This window comes from Chiloscyllium punctatum, chromosome 18, assembly GCF_047496795.1.
Source record: "Chiloscyllium punctatum isolate Juve2018m chromosome 18, sChiPun1.3, whole genome shotgun sequence".
NCBI classification, from domain to species: domain Eukaryota; kingdom Metazoa; phylum Chordata; class Chondrichthyes; order Orectolobiformes; family Hemiscylliidae; genus Chiloscyllium; species Chiloscyllium punctatum.
Genome location: NC_092756.1, coordinates 17,727,288 through 17,738,869, shown reverse-complemented (window position 1 = coordinate 17,738,869; position 11,582 = coordinate 17,727,288). Strand labels below are relative to the sequence as shown.

The window sequence follows — 11,582 nt, the reverse complement described above, 5'->3', positions numbered from 1 at the left end:
TTGCATAAGCACGGGCCTTTTGTATAGAGGGGACAACTTCAAAATCCTCAATGATGCAAGATACAGAAATGAGGTGAACAACAAAGCAACCACAGAAACTCGTGGTACGTCATGGGGTAAACGCCCCGGCTCAACCTTTACTCAAATTCGCTCTCTGTCAAATTCCTGAGCCTGAGCTTCGAACAGTGAATAGTCTATGTTAATAAACACTGCTCGAATATCACAACTTCAGCATTTATTACGACCCTACATGTATGTCTGACAACAGTAATTGATCCCTCACTGTGTTACTTCAGCACACGTAGAGAAGAAATAAACATAAGAACAACAGTCACGAATGTGACGGAGATTTGACCTGATGCACACCTCTTCCCACCCTACCACTTCCACACCTCTTCCCAACCTACCTCTTGCAAAAATGCCATCCCGTATTCCCAATTCCTCCGCCTTCGCTGGATCTACCTCCCAGGAGGACCAGTTCCACCACAAAACACAGCAGATGGCCTCCTTCTTTCGAGACGGCAATTTCCCTTCCCACGTGGTTAAAGATGCCATCCAACGCATCTCGTCTACACCTCCACCCTCAGACCACACCCCTCCAACCGTAACAAGAACAGAACGCCCCTGGTACTCACCTTCCACCCTACCAACCTTCTCATAAACCAAATCATCCACCGACATTTCCACCACCTCTAAACAGACCAAATCACAAGGCATATATTTCCCTCCCCAACCCTTTCTGCCTTCCGCAAAGACCGTTCCCTTCGTGACTACCTGGTCAGGTCCACGCCCCCTACAACCCACACTCCAATCCTGGCACTTTCCCCTGCCACGGCAGGAACTGGAAAACCTGTGCCCACACCTCCTCCCTCACCTCTATCCAAGGCCCTAAAGGAGCCTTCCACATCCATCAAAGTTTTACTTGCACATCCACTAATATCATTTATTGTATCCGTTGCTCCCGATGCGGTCTCCTCTACATTGGGGAGACTGGGCGCATCCGAGCAGAGCGCTTTAAGGAACATCTCCAGGACAACCACGCCAATCAACCACACCGCCCCGTGGCCCAACATTTCAACTCCCCCTCCCACTCTGATTAGGACATGGAGGTCCTGGGCCTCCTTCACCGCTGCTCACTCACCACCAGATGCCTGGAGGAAGAACGCCTCATCTTCCACTCCAGGGCATCAATGTGGACTTCAACAGTTTCCTCATTTCCCCTTCCCCCACCTCACACTAGTTTTTTTTTTAAGATTAGATTACTTACAGTGTGGAAACAGGCCCTTCGGCCCAACAAATCCATACCGCCTCGCCGAAGCATAACCCACCCATACCCCTACATCTATATCTACCCCTTACCTAACACTACGGACAATTTAGCATGGCCAATTCACCTGACCTGCACATCTTTGGAGTGTAGGAGGAAACCGGAGCACCCGGAGGAAACCCACGCAGACACGGGGAGAATGTGCAAACTCCACACAGTCAGTCGCCTGAGGCGGGAATTGAACCCGGGTCTCTGGCGCTGTGAGGCAGCAGTGCTCACCACTGTGCCACCGTGCCACCGTGCCGCCCACTAATTCTAAACTTCCAGCTCAGCACTGTCCCCATGACTTATCCGGACTTGTCCTACCTGCCTATCTCCTGTTCCACCGATTCACTCCACCCTCTCCTCCTTGACCTATCACCTTAATCCCCTCCCCCACTCACCCATTGTACTCTATGCTACTTTCCCCCCACCCTCACCCTCCTCTAGCTTTATCTCTCCACGCTTCAGGCTCACTGCCTTTATTCCTGATGAAGGGCTTTTGCCCGAAACGTCGATTTCGAAGATACTCGGATGCTGCCTGAACTGCTGTGCTCTTCCAGCACCACTAATCCAGAATGTGGTTTACAGCATGTGCTTTCATTATTTTAACAGCCTTGCAGTTCTTCCGCACGCTGTGTCACACAGCAGGGTCCTCCAGTGAAATGAACAGCCGTGAATGACATGTGGTTCAGTATGTTGGAGACAGCATTTCGACACAGATACAGTTCCCTCTTATTAGAACAAGCAGCACTGATGATGAATAACCTCAGAGAGAAGCAAGCGATAGAGAATTACCATGGACTCGATGGGCTGAACGGCTACTGTCGGCACTTGAATGACGTCACACGTCTCTGCCGTCCCTCTCCCTGTCGCTGTTGCTGAGAGGCTGAGGGAGAAATAATGGTTCGTTTTTAATCTTCCCTTCCGCTTTGGACTGCCTGCAGCCCCGCAGCTCCTGGCTGTGGGGTTGGTTCTCAGTGAGTGAGGGTTTCATTCGGAGTCGCTTCATCTGGGACAGTTGGGACTCAGATGTTAACTGAAGCCCGATTGCAGAAAAGAAACCGAGGCCTGTGAATCAAAAGCCTTTCTGCTGGATTGTTCTGTGAAGATTGATTCTGAACATCAAATGGGCAGCACAAAAATGCACTTATTTGCATTTTACTGAGGGAAGAGAGTCCACGGCCCATTTCTCTCTTTCCCACCAGCTCAGCACCTTTCTCTTTCTCTCCAATAAATGATATTTGGAGGAAGTTCGCAATCAAAGTTGCTAAGTTCCACCAGGGCTCTTGCACCTGGCTGTGCCCGTGAGAGGAAGCTTCAGAGCATATCCGCATTTACATCCCATCATAATGCCTGCAAGTGGAGGGAAATGGCTGAATATTCTGCCAATAGAGACACCTTAGTCCCCGGGGATGGAATAAACAGCACTGTCCCGCGTGGGGACATTCTGCAGATCAGACACAGTTCACTTTATCATTCAGATCATACCAGAGTGAGAGCGCTCGAGAAGGCCAAGTGGTCACTCATACCTGTGCCAACTCAGAGGTTGCAAAAGATTGGTGAAAGTGGAAAGTGGATTTGTTCACGTTTCAAGTTTTTCCATGAAGCAGGAAGCAGAAGAAGATACACAGTGAAGCGATTAAGATCAGACTACAGGAGCAGCAAATAAGTTGTACAGCGCAGAGGAGAGCTTTGAAGTATTGAATTTTGGTTGATGGGAAGATCATGATTTTACGAAGCTACGCTGCTACAGAAGAAACTATGTCAGTGTCTCTCAACATTGCGATGTCACAGGCAAATATCGCCGTTATACTGCAGGAAATTCCTTTTTCCAATGTGAGGGCAGTCCATATGTAAATGTGTAGCTTATATATTAAATCCTTTCACATAACTAATTCCACTGCACCTCAGTGTGTTGTATTGTCTCCTTTCCACTTTACCTGTCATTGTGCCTGCACTGAAGTTGATTTTCTCTTTCTGCGTGTCATTTACAGTCTGGGTGATGTGATGCAGTTGTACTGACCCATCTTCTGACAGAATTTTCCACTTCACTTCAGCCCACCCAAACTTCGCGATGTGATACCATTCCCGTTGTTTAGATGTTAAGCGCTTGTCTCAGATCCAGCCTGCCCTCACCCAAAATAAATGGAAAACTCAGTCACACTGTGATCACTGCAATCGAGGGGTATATTCACTCTAAGGTCATTGATAATTCCAAGGATAAAGTAAGGACTGCAGATGATGGAGATCAGAGTGGGTAGTGTGATGCTATAAAAGCACAGGAGATCAGGTAGCATCCGAGGCGCAGGAAAATTCAGGTTTCAGGCTTAAGCCCTTAATCTCGAATAAGGCATGTGAGTCGGGCTGAGAGATAAATGGAAATGGTGTGGGGTTGAGGGGAAATAGCTGGAAAGCAATAGATGGATGAATAGGAGGGAGAATAAATTCGGTCAGAAATAGCAGTGATGGAATGGGTCGAGAGGGCGGTGGCGAGTTGAAGGCTTGGGCTTGGGGGAGGGGAAATGAGGTAACTGTTCAAATTCACATTTATCCCGTGTGGTGTGAGGGTCCCTAGCCGATAGGTGTAGTCTTCCTCCTCCAGGCGTTGGGTGGTATCGGTTTGGCAGTGGTGAGGTCCAAGACCTGGATGTCTTTGATGGGTAGGAGGGGGAGTTGAAGTGTTCAGCCACGGGACGGTGAAGTTGGTGGGTGCGGGTGTCCCAGAGATGTTCTCTGAAATGATCTGCAAGAAGGTATCCTGTCTCCCTGATGTAGAGGAGACCACACTGGGCGCAACGGATTCAGTAGTTGACATTGGTAGCTGTACAGGTGAATTTCTAATGGATGTGGAATGGTCCATTGTGGCCTTGACTGAGGTGAGGGGAGTGGTGTGGGTGCTAGTTTCACTCTTCCTTTGGTGGCAGTGAAAGGTGCCAGGAGAGGGTTGTGGGCTGATGGGAGGATGTGTGGACCTGAAGAAGGGTTCATGGAGGGAATGGTCTTTACGGAATGTTGGCAAGGTTGGGCAGCGAAATATATCTCTGGTGGTGGTGTCTGTTTGGAGGTGGCATCAGTGGCAGAATATGATGCGTTTATGCGCAGTTTGATGGGGGTGTAAGGTGAGCATCAGGTGGTTCTGTCCTTGTTGCGTTGAGAGGCATGGCTTCAAGGGTGGTGGTGTGTGAAATGGAGGTGATGAACTTGAGGGCGCTGTCAACCACGTGGGAAGGCAATTTGTGATCGTGGAAGAAGGAGACCAACTGGCTCTTCCTGAGGTGCAATTGGTCATCCTGGGAACAGATGTGCTGGAGGTGGAGGCATTGGGAATAAGGAATGGCGTTCTTACACGAGATACGGTTGGAGGAGATGTAGTCTAGGTACATGTGAGAGTCAGTGGGCTTGTAGTATATGACTGTCATTAGTCAGTCGCCAGAGTCGGTTATGTAGAGGTCCAGGAAGATGAGTGAAGTTGCCAAGATGATCCGGATAAATTTGAGGTCGGAGTGGAAGGTGTTGGTAAAGTTGGTGAGCTATTCAACCTCCTCGTTGGAGCACCAAGTGGCCCCAAACATTCACCAATGTAGCGGAGGCACAGGTGGAGGCTGCTGCCTGTGTAATTGCGAAAGATGGACAGTTCCGCGTATCTGACAAACAGGCAGGCATAGCTAGGTCCTATGCGGGTTTCGATGGAGGAAGTGGGAGAATTGGAAAGAGAAGTTGCTGATTGTGAGGACCAGTTCAGCCACGTGGATGAGGATGTCAGTGGAAAGGTACTGGTTGGGATGGTGTGAGGTTTCGAAATGGAAGGCTTGCAGACTTCTGTCATGGCAGATGGATTTGTACAGGGACTGGATGTCCATGGTGAAGATGACGCGTTGGGGGCCAGGGAAAATAAATTCTTGGAGGAGGTGAAGTGCATAGGGGTATCACGAATGTAAGTGGGCATTTCCTGAACTGGGAAGAGAAGATTGTATCAAGGTAGGAAGAGATTATGCGGATGGGACAGGCTCAGGATGAGACAATAGGTCGACTGGTGCAGTCAGGTTTGTGAATCTTAGGAAGGAGGTAGAATCGGGGAGTGCACGGTTCATGGACAATGACGTTGAAGGATGTGGATGGGAGATGCCCAGAGGTGATGAGATTGTGAATGGTCTGGGAGATGATAGTTTGTTGAGGGGAGGAGAGTTTGTGATCGTGGTCTGTAGGAGGAGGTGCCTGCGAGTTGGCACCTGGCTTCAGCTTTGTTCCTCTGCCCGACTCACAAGCCTAACTCCTGATGAATGGCTTATGCCGAAATCGTCCATTCTCCTGCTCCTCGGATGTTGCCTGACCTGCTGTGCTTTTCCAGTACAACACTCTCCACTCATTCATTATTACTGTCTCATTTCACACTACCAGGTCCATGCTGTCTGTTTGATTCTAATGAGCCCTGTTCTCATGGACTGCGACAAAATCTGCCAATCTGAAACAAAAACAGAAATTGCTGTAAAATCACAGGTGAGCTGGCAGCATCTGTGCAGATGAATCACAGTTAACGTTTCACATCCATTGGGTCCGTCTCTCCACAGATGCTGCCAGATGTTCTGAAATATTCCAGCAACGACTGTTTTTGTTTGATTTTCAACATCAGCAATTTTTTCATTTTTGTTTTCTTATTTTCTGCCAATATGATTTGGCTAAAGATTACGTTAAATGTTTTAAATATGACTTTGATGAAACGGCCAGATTCCACCAGCCGGCTCCTTTTATTTCACGTGACCAATGCCTTTCCACTTGGTCACCGCGCCCTACAGCTGCACTGCATATAAATTGACAAAATTGTGGCATTCTCTCGGATTGGTAATCAGGAGCGAGATTGATTGAAATGATTGAAAACTTAAGATAAACTGATAAAATGCGTGATATAAGACGGGAAACTGAAAGGGAAAGAGAGAACAGCGAATGATAATGTTTTGACAAAACTGAAATATAATGGCTCAAGATTCAGAAAGTGCTTTCATCCACAAACATACCACAATATGGAATGTAAGTTTTGGGACAACCAATGTAAGCAGATAGCAAAATCTTCGTTTTAAAGTCTTGCTGCAACTGTTTGGGTGTTCATGAACGCACCCATGGGATTCAGGGCTGTAATGATCTCCTAAAATGGAAAAGGACATCCTTGCCTTCAAGGATATGTGGGGAATGTTCACTGATTCATCCCAGTAATGGCAGGACTGTCCTCTGGAAGCATATGAGTAAAATTTTTCAATGTTTCATTGAGTTTCAAATGAGTGGTGAAGGAAATGTCTCCATTCACAAAATAATTGTTCAGTAGAATTCAATACAGGGACCCATGAAATGATGAACAAGTACACGGACATACGATACACAATAGCTACGACAATTACAATGTGAAAACTGTTGATTTCAGATCCAAGGTGGCCTTTGGTGATGGCATGTACTGTCCAAAACCAGTCTGCACTGGAATGACGGGAGACACACTATGAAGTATTTGAACTTCAGTCACCTTTAGAAATAGCTGAGACTGACTCAGGACATGGGGGTTTAGAGATGTTGGCCTTACAAACCTTTCGGACATTCCGAGGAAGAATAAAGGAAGTGATAGATACGATGTTCATGAACTGGATAGATAGGAATTTACCTGATTGGAGTTTATAAATAGAGGCGTCATATTTAAAAAGCAAAGAGTTCATAGTGTAACTGTAAAACCTTTAGGTCACACTCAGTGGGAGTATTGTGTGTAATCCTTGTCCTCATTCTCCACCAAAAACATGTAAAGAAGTTAGAAAGGGCACAGACGCTGTTTCCTGGATAGCAAGATATTAGAAAGACAAGTGACGTTGTTTTCTGAAACATAAAATTATCAGAAAGGATACACACGGGATGATAGAAAGAATGAAGGAGTTTATTCAAGAGATTTGGAAATGCTGGAGCAGAAACACGCAAGTATGATGTAAGCAAATGAGATTTTCACATAACGCGAGGTTTGAATGAATAAATCGGGAAAGTCCCTCTTTCTCGTGAATAAATAACTTTCGTTAGAGCTTGAAAACCATTAGTGAATGGTTAAGAAAAGTTTGGATGAGATTTTCTTACACTCAATAGAGTTATTTAAATCGTGAACGACTTTCCAGAAATAAAACGTAGAAGCTGACTTCAGAGTGAGTTAAAAATTACACGAACAAACGTACAAGGAGAGAATTTACCATTGAGACAAAGTCAGTGTGGTTGCGTAACAATTTCGAATTTGTTGACTTCAGACACAAAGACATTTCATGAACACGAACAACTGAACAGTACTCAGTATAACAAATTCATGGATTGGTAAGGTGTGGCGTATTATTCAAGGTGAAACTCTGTAAATGGAGCTGATGCCCTAAAATAACTGCAGACGGAAGTGATATCCTAATGAGTAGGAATTGAATCGTCACTTGGAGAGGCAACACCTACTTTAAAGATTTGACCACATTCACATGATGTTATGTATATTTCGTACATTCTAAACTCCACCCAAGAAATCCACCAAGAAGACTCTGTCCTTTTGTATTGTTAACCCTCTGTACTTCTCTGCAGCACGCCATTTCAGGTAAAATATGCTCAGACCAAAATTCTGTTCAATGCAACATTCAAACGTTCCAACGTGATTTCTTTTTTGATTATTGCAACAACCTTTGTGACTTTGCAACAAACTGTGTAACATGAAACCAGTTCAACATCTTTTTTCCCGGAATTTAACGCAGTACACATGGGAAACGTTATCCATCTGCTGAAAAATCACCTTCGGCTCTCCCTCCACATATGTCTCTTCACGTTTTAGATACTTGCAGTATGTTTGTTGATCAAGGAGTCATTATCCAGAAAAGGTTGTTTCTCAATCCACAAACACGGTATTTTCCCATAAACTTGACTTTGCTCAATATCACCTTCTGTCCGTATCCCTCAACACGACGACAAATTGAAGTTGCTCCATGTGAGGCTCAAAATTAAAACTTCGGCACAGCACACCCCACTATACTTAAACAGAGATACCTTGCACTGGTCACCTTCAGCACAGGAGCAACACATTAATGCTTACCTCCACATTCCTGGTTTTACCTGAACGTTTGGGAAACGGAGTTTCTCTGATTCCATGACTAGTAACGGGGATTATATGATCATCTTCACCAGTGGTTCTGTTCCCGAGTGAGGTAAGTGGTGAGGTACTCATTTGTAAAGATGGGTAGATGGATAAAATGTACAATTTCATCTTTTGCCTTCTCTAACCCATGAGCTTTTTATTTGGTTTTGCATCTGTAGAAATCTTAAAATCTTCATCTTGAAAGTCTCAATGACAGATCTCCATTGTGTCTCTGGCATCGAATTTCATAGTGTAAACTCCCTGTGAATTCTTCCACCGCAGTCCGCCGTTTGGGAAGTGTTCCTGTTGTGGGAAATGCACTTCCGCGTGTGTCACCTGCTGCTCCCAGCATGCGCACTGGCACTGCACTCATTTTCCTTCTGACACTTGCTTACTGTGTTGCTGTGATCATACAGTGACTTGGTGTCGCACGGCCCAGGAAAATGATGCAGATCAAAGTTTTTGCATTGGTAAGTTCAATTATCAATTTAGCCTTATTTAGGATTTTGAAATTGTCTGTTCTGTACACAAGTGCGTGTCAAAAACATCTGAGCGGAAGTTAGGTGTTCCGAATAATGACATTCAACACTATGCACTCTCCTCCAGTCTGGAAAACAATTCCTCACAGGCAATTTAATAGACAATGGACAGCAGGTGCAGGAGTAGGCCATTCTGCCCTTCGAGCCAGCACCACCAATCATTGTGATCATGGCTGAAGATCCTCAAATTGTATCCTGTTCCTGCCTTATGCCGATAACCCTTTATTCAACTATCCTTAAGAGCTTTCTCCAACTCTTTATTGAAAGAACACTTCCTGCTGTCTCGGGTTCTTCATTCCGTTGACTTCAAATCTTCACAGAATTCAACAGACCTTGTTACATAGTCATTTCCTCGTTTTTGTTCAGATCACTGTGTGCATCGTGTGACAGTGGGAGTGCACTTTCCCCACAACCCAGGGGTAAGACCATAGTCTTGCAACCGTACTGTGTTATTTCTCATTTCACCAACACCAGGGAGAAATATCTGCTGCTCTGCATAATTTACGCAATTCAATTATTCATAAGGTAATAGCTTGCTCTGCATCTGTGACGAGGTGGCCGAGAGGTTAAGGCGATGGACTGCTAATCCATTGTGCTCTGCACGCGTGGGTTCGAATCCCACTCTCGTCGCTGAAATCAACGGCATTTACGTGGTGTTGTTCTCAGATGATCACAGCTATTGTGTTGAAGTTGGAGCTCCAATAGTCAGTTCGTACGCATCGCTGCTATTACAAAATTTCAAAGAATAGTTTAAGCCTGTTGACTGAAATGGAGGTTGCATTGTGATTTAAAAAAAAGGAGCGTGGTTTTCTTTTTCAAGTCAAGTTGCTGTGAACGTTTTTTTGTATGAAAGACATCCAGGAAAATCAAATAACGAGAGCTGCGAAATGCATGTTTATGCAAAGGGACTCTTAATGAATGTTTTGTCAGATGAAATCTGGAGGAGGTTGAGTAGAAGTAATTCATCCTGGTGAAAAGAGCACAGCGAGTCAGCACAAAATAATGGAGATATTTCAAAGGGGCAGGGCGTGGGTGAAGGGGCACTGAGAACTGGCTGTAAATGCACAGTGGAGAATTGCCGCTGTGGGTGCCGTGCATGGGCAAGGAGAGACTTACACATTGGTCTCCCCCTCGCCCCTTGCTCTCGCCATTATTGAATGCTGGACATAAGGCTCAGATAAACACAAGATGTGGGAAGCAAGCTCCCTCACGTTATGCACACACTGGATGCATCACATTGATCTATGAACAACTGGAGAAATCAGCATGTTACCTATAGGGAGTTAAACTGAACTGTGGACCAATAACTGCAGATTCATGCAACATAAACATGAAAAATAATTTAAAATGTAGGGTGTAGGTTTGCTTGCAGAGCTGTAGGTTTGATATCCAGACGTTTCATTACCTGGCTAGGTAACATCTTCATCAGTGCCGACCTCCAAGTGAAGCGAAGCTGTTGTCTCCTGCTTTATATTTATATCTTTCTCCTCGATGGGGTTCCTGTGGTTTGTGGTGATGTCATTTCCTTTTCGTTTTCTGTTTGGTTGACAGTTGGTATCACGATCTGTGTGTTTGTTTATGGCATTGTGGTTGGAATGCCAGGCCTCTATGAATTCTCCGGCGTGTCTTTGCTTAGCCTGTCCCAGGATAGATGTGTTTTCGCAATCGAAATGGTGGTATTTTTAATCCGTGTGTAGGGCTACGAGGGAGAGAAGATCGTGTCTTTTTGTGGCAAGCTGGTGTTCGTATATCCTCGTGGCTAACTTTCATCCTGTTGCCTTACGTAGTGTTTGTGGCAGTCCTTGCATGGAATTTTGTAGATGACGTTGGTTTTGTCTATGGGTTGTTCTGGGTCTTTTAAGTTTGTTAGTTTTTGTTTGAGAGTGTACGTGGGTTTGTCTGCTACTAGGATTCCGAGGGGTCTTAGTAGTATGGCTGTCATGTCTGAAACTTCTTTGATGTATGGTAAGGTTGTTATGGTTTCTGGCTGTGTTTGGTCTGCTTGTCGTGGTTTGTTCTTGAGGAATCTGCAAACTGTACTTTTTGAGTATCTGTTCTTCTCGAATACGTTGTACAGGTGGTTCTCCTCTGTTTTCCGAAGTTCGTCTGTGCTGCAGTGTGTGGTGGCTCGTTGGAATAGTGTTCTGACGCAGCTTCGTTTGTGTGTGTTGGGTTGGTTGCTGGTGTAGTTAAGTATTTGGTCAGTGTTTGTCGGTTTTCTGTATGCGCAGGTTTGTAGTTCTCCGTTGTCCTTTCTTTCTCCTGTGACATTCAGGAATGTGAGTTTGTTGTCGGTTTCTTCCTCCTTGGTGAACTTTATGCCTGTGAGGGTGTTGTTGATGATGTTAAATGTCTTTACTATCTTGTTTCGTTTTGTGATGACAAAGGTGTCATCTGCGTAGCGGACCTAGATTTTGGTTTGATTGTTGGTCGGGCTGTTTGTTCTAGTCTTTGCATTACCGCTTCTGCTATGAATCCTGATAGCGGAGATCCCATTCGTGGGCCGTTGGTTTGTTTGTAGACTATGTTGTTGAAAGTGAAGTGGGTCGTGAGGCACAGGTCCACTAGCTTCATGATGTTTTCGTTGGTAATGTGATTGATCGTGGTTGGTGTG

General features: G+C 45.3%; 1 non-coding gene across 1 annotated transcript; it reads left to right on the top strand.

Annotated features, from left to right (window-relative positions):
* Nucleotides 1–9,516: 9,516 nt before the first annotated feature.
* Nucleotides 9,517–9,598, top strand: trnas-gcu (transfer RNA serine (anticodon GCU)). The gene has a single exon. It is a non-coding gene; the product is annotated as a tRNA-Ser (tRNA).
* The last annotated feature ends 1,984 nt before the right edge of the window (nucleotides 9,599–11,582 follow it).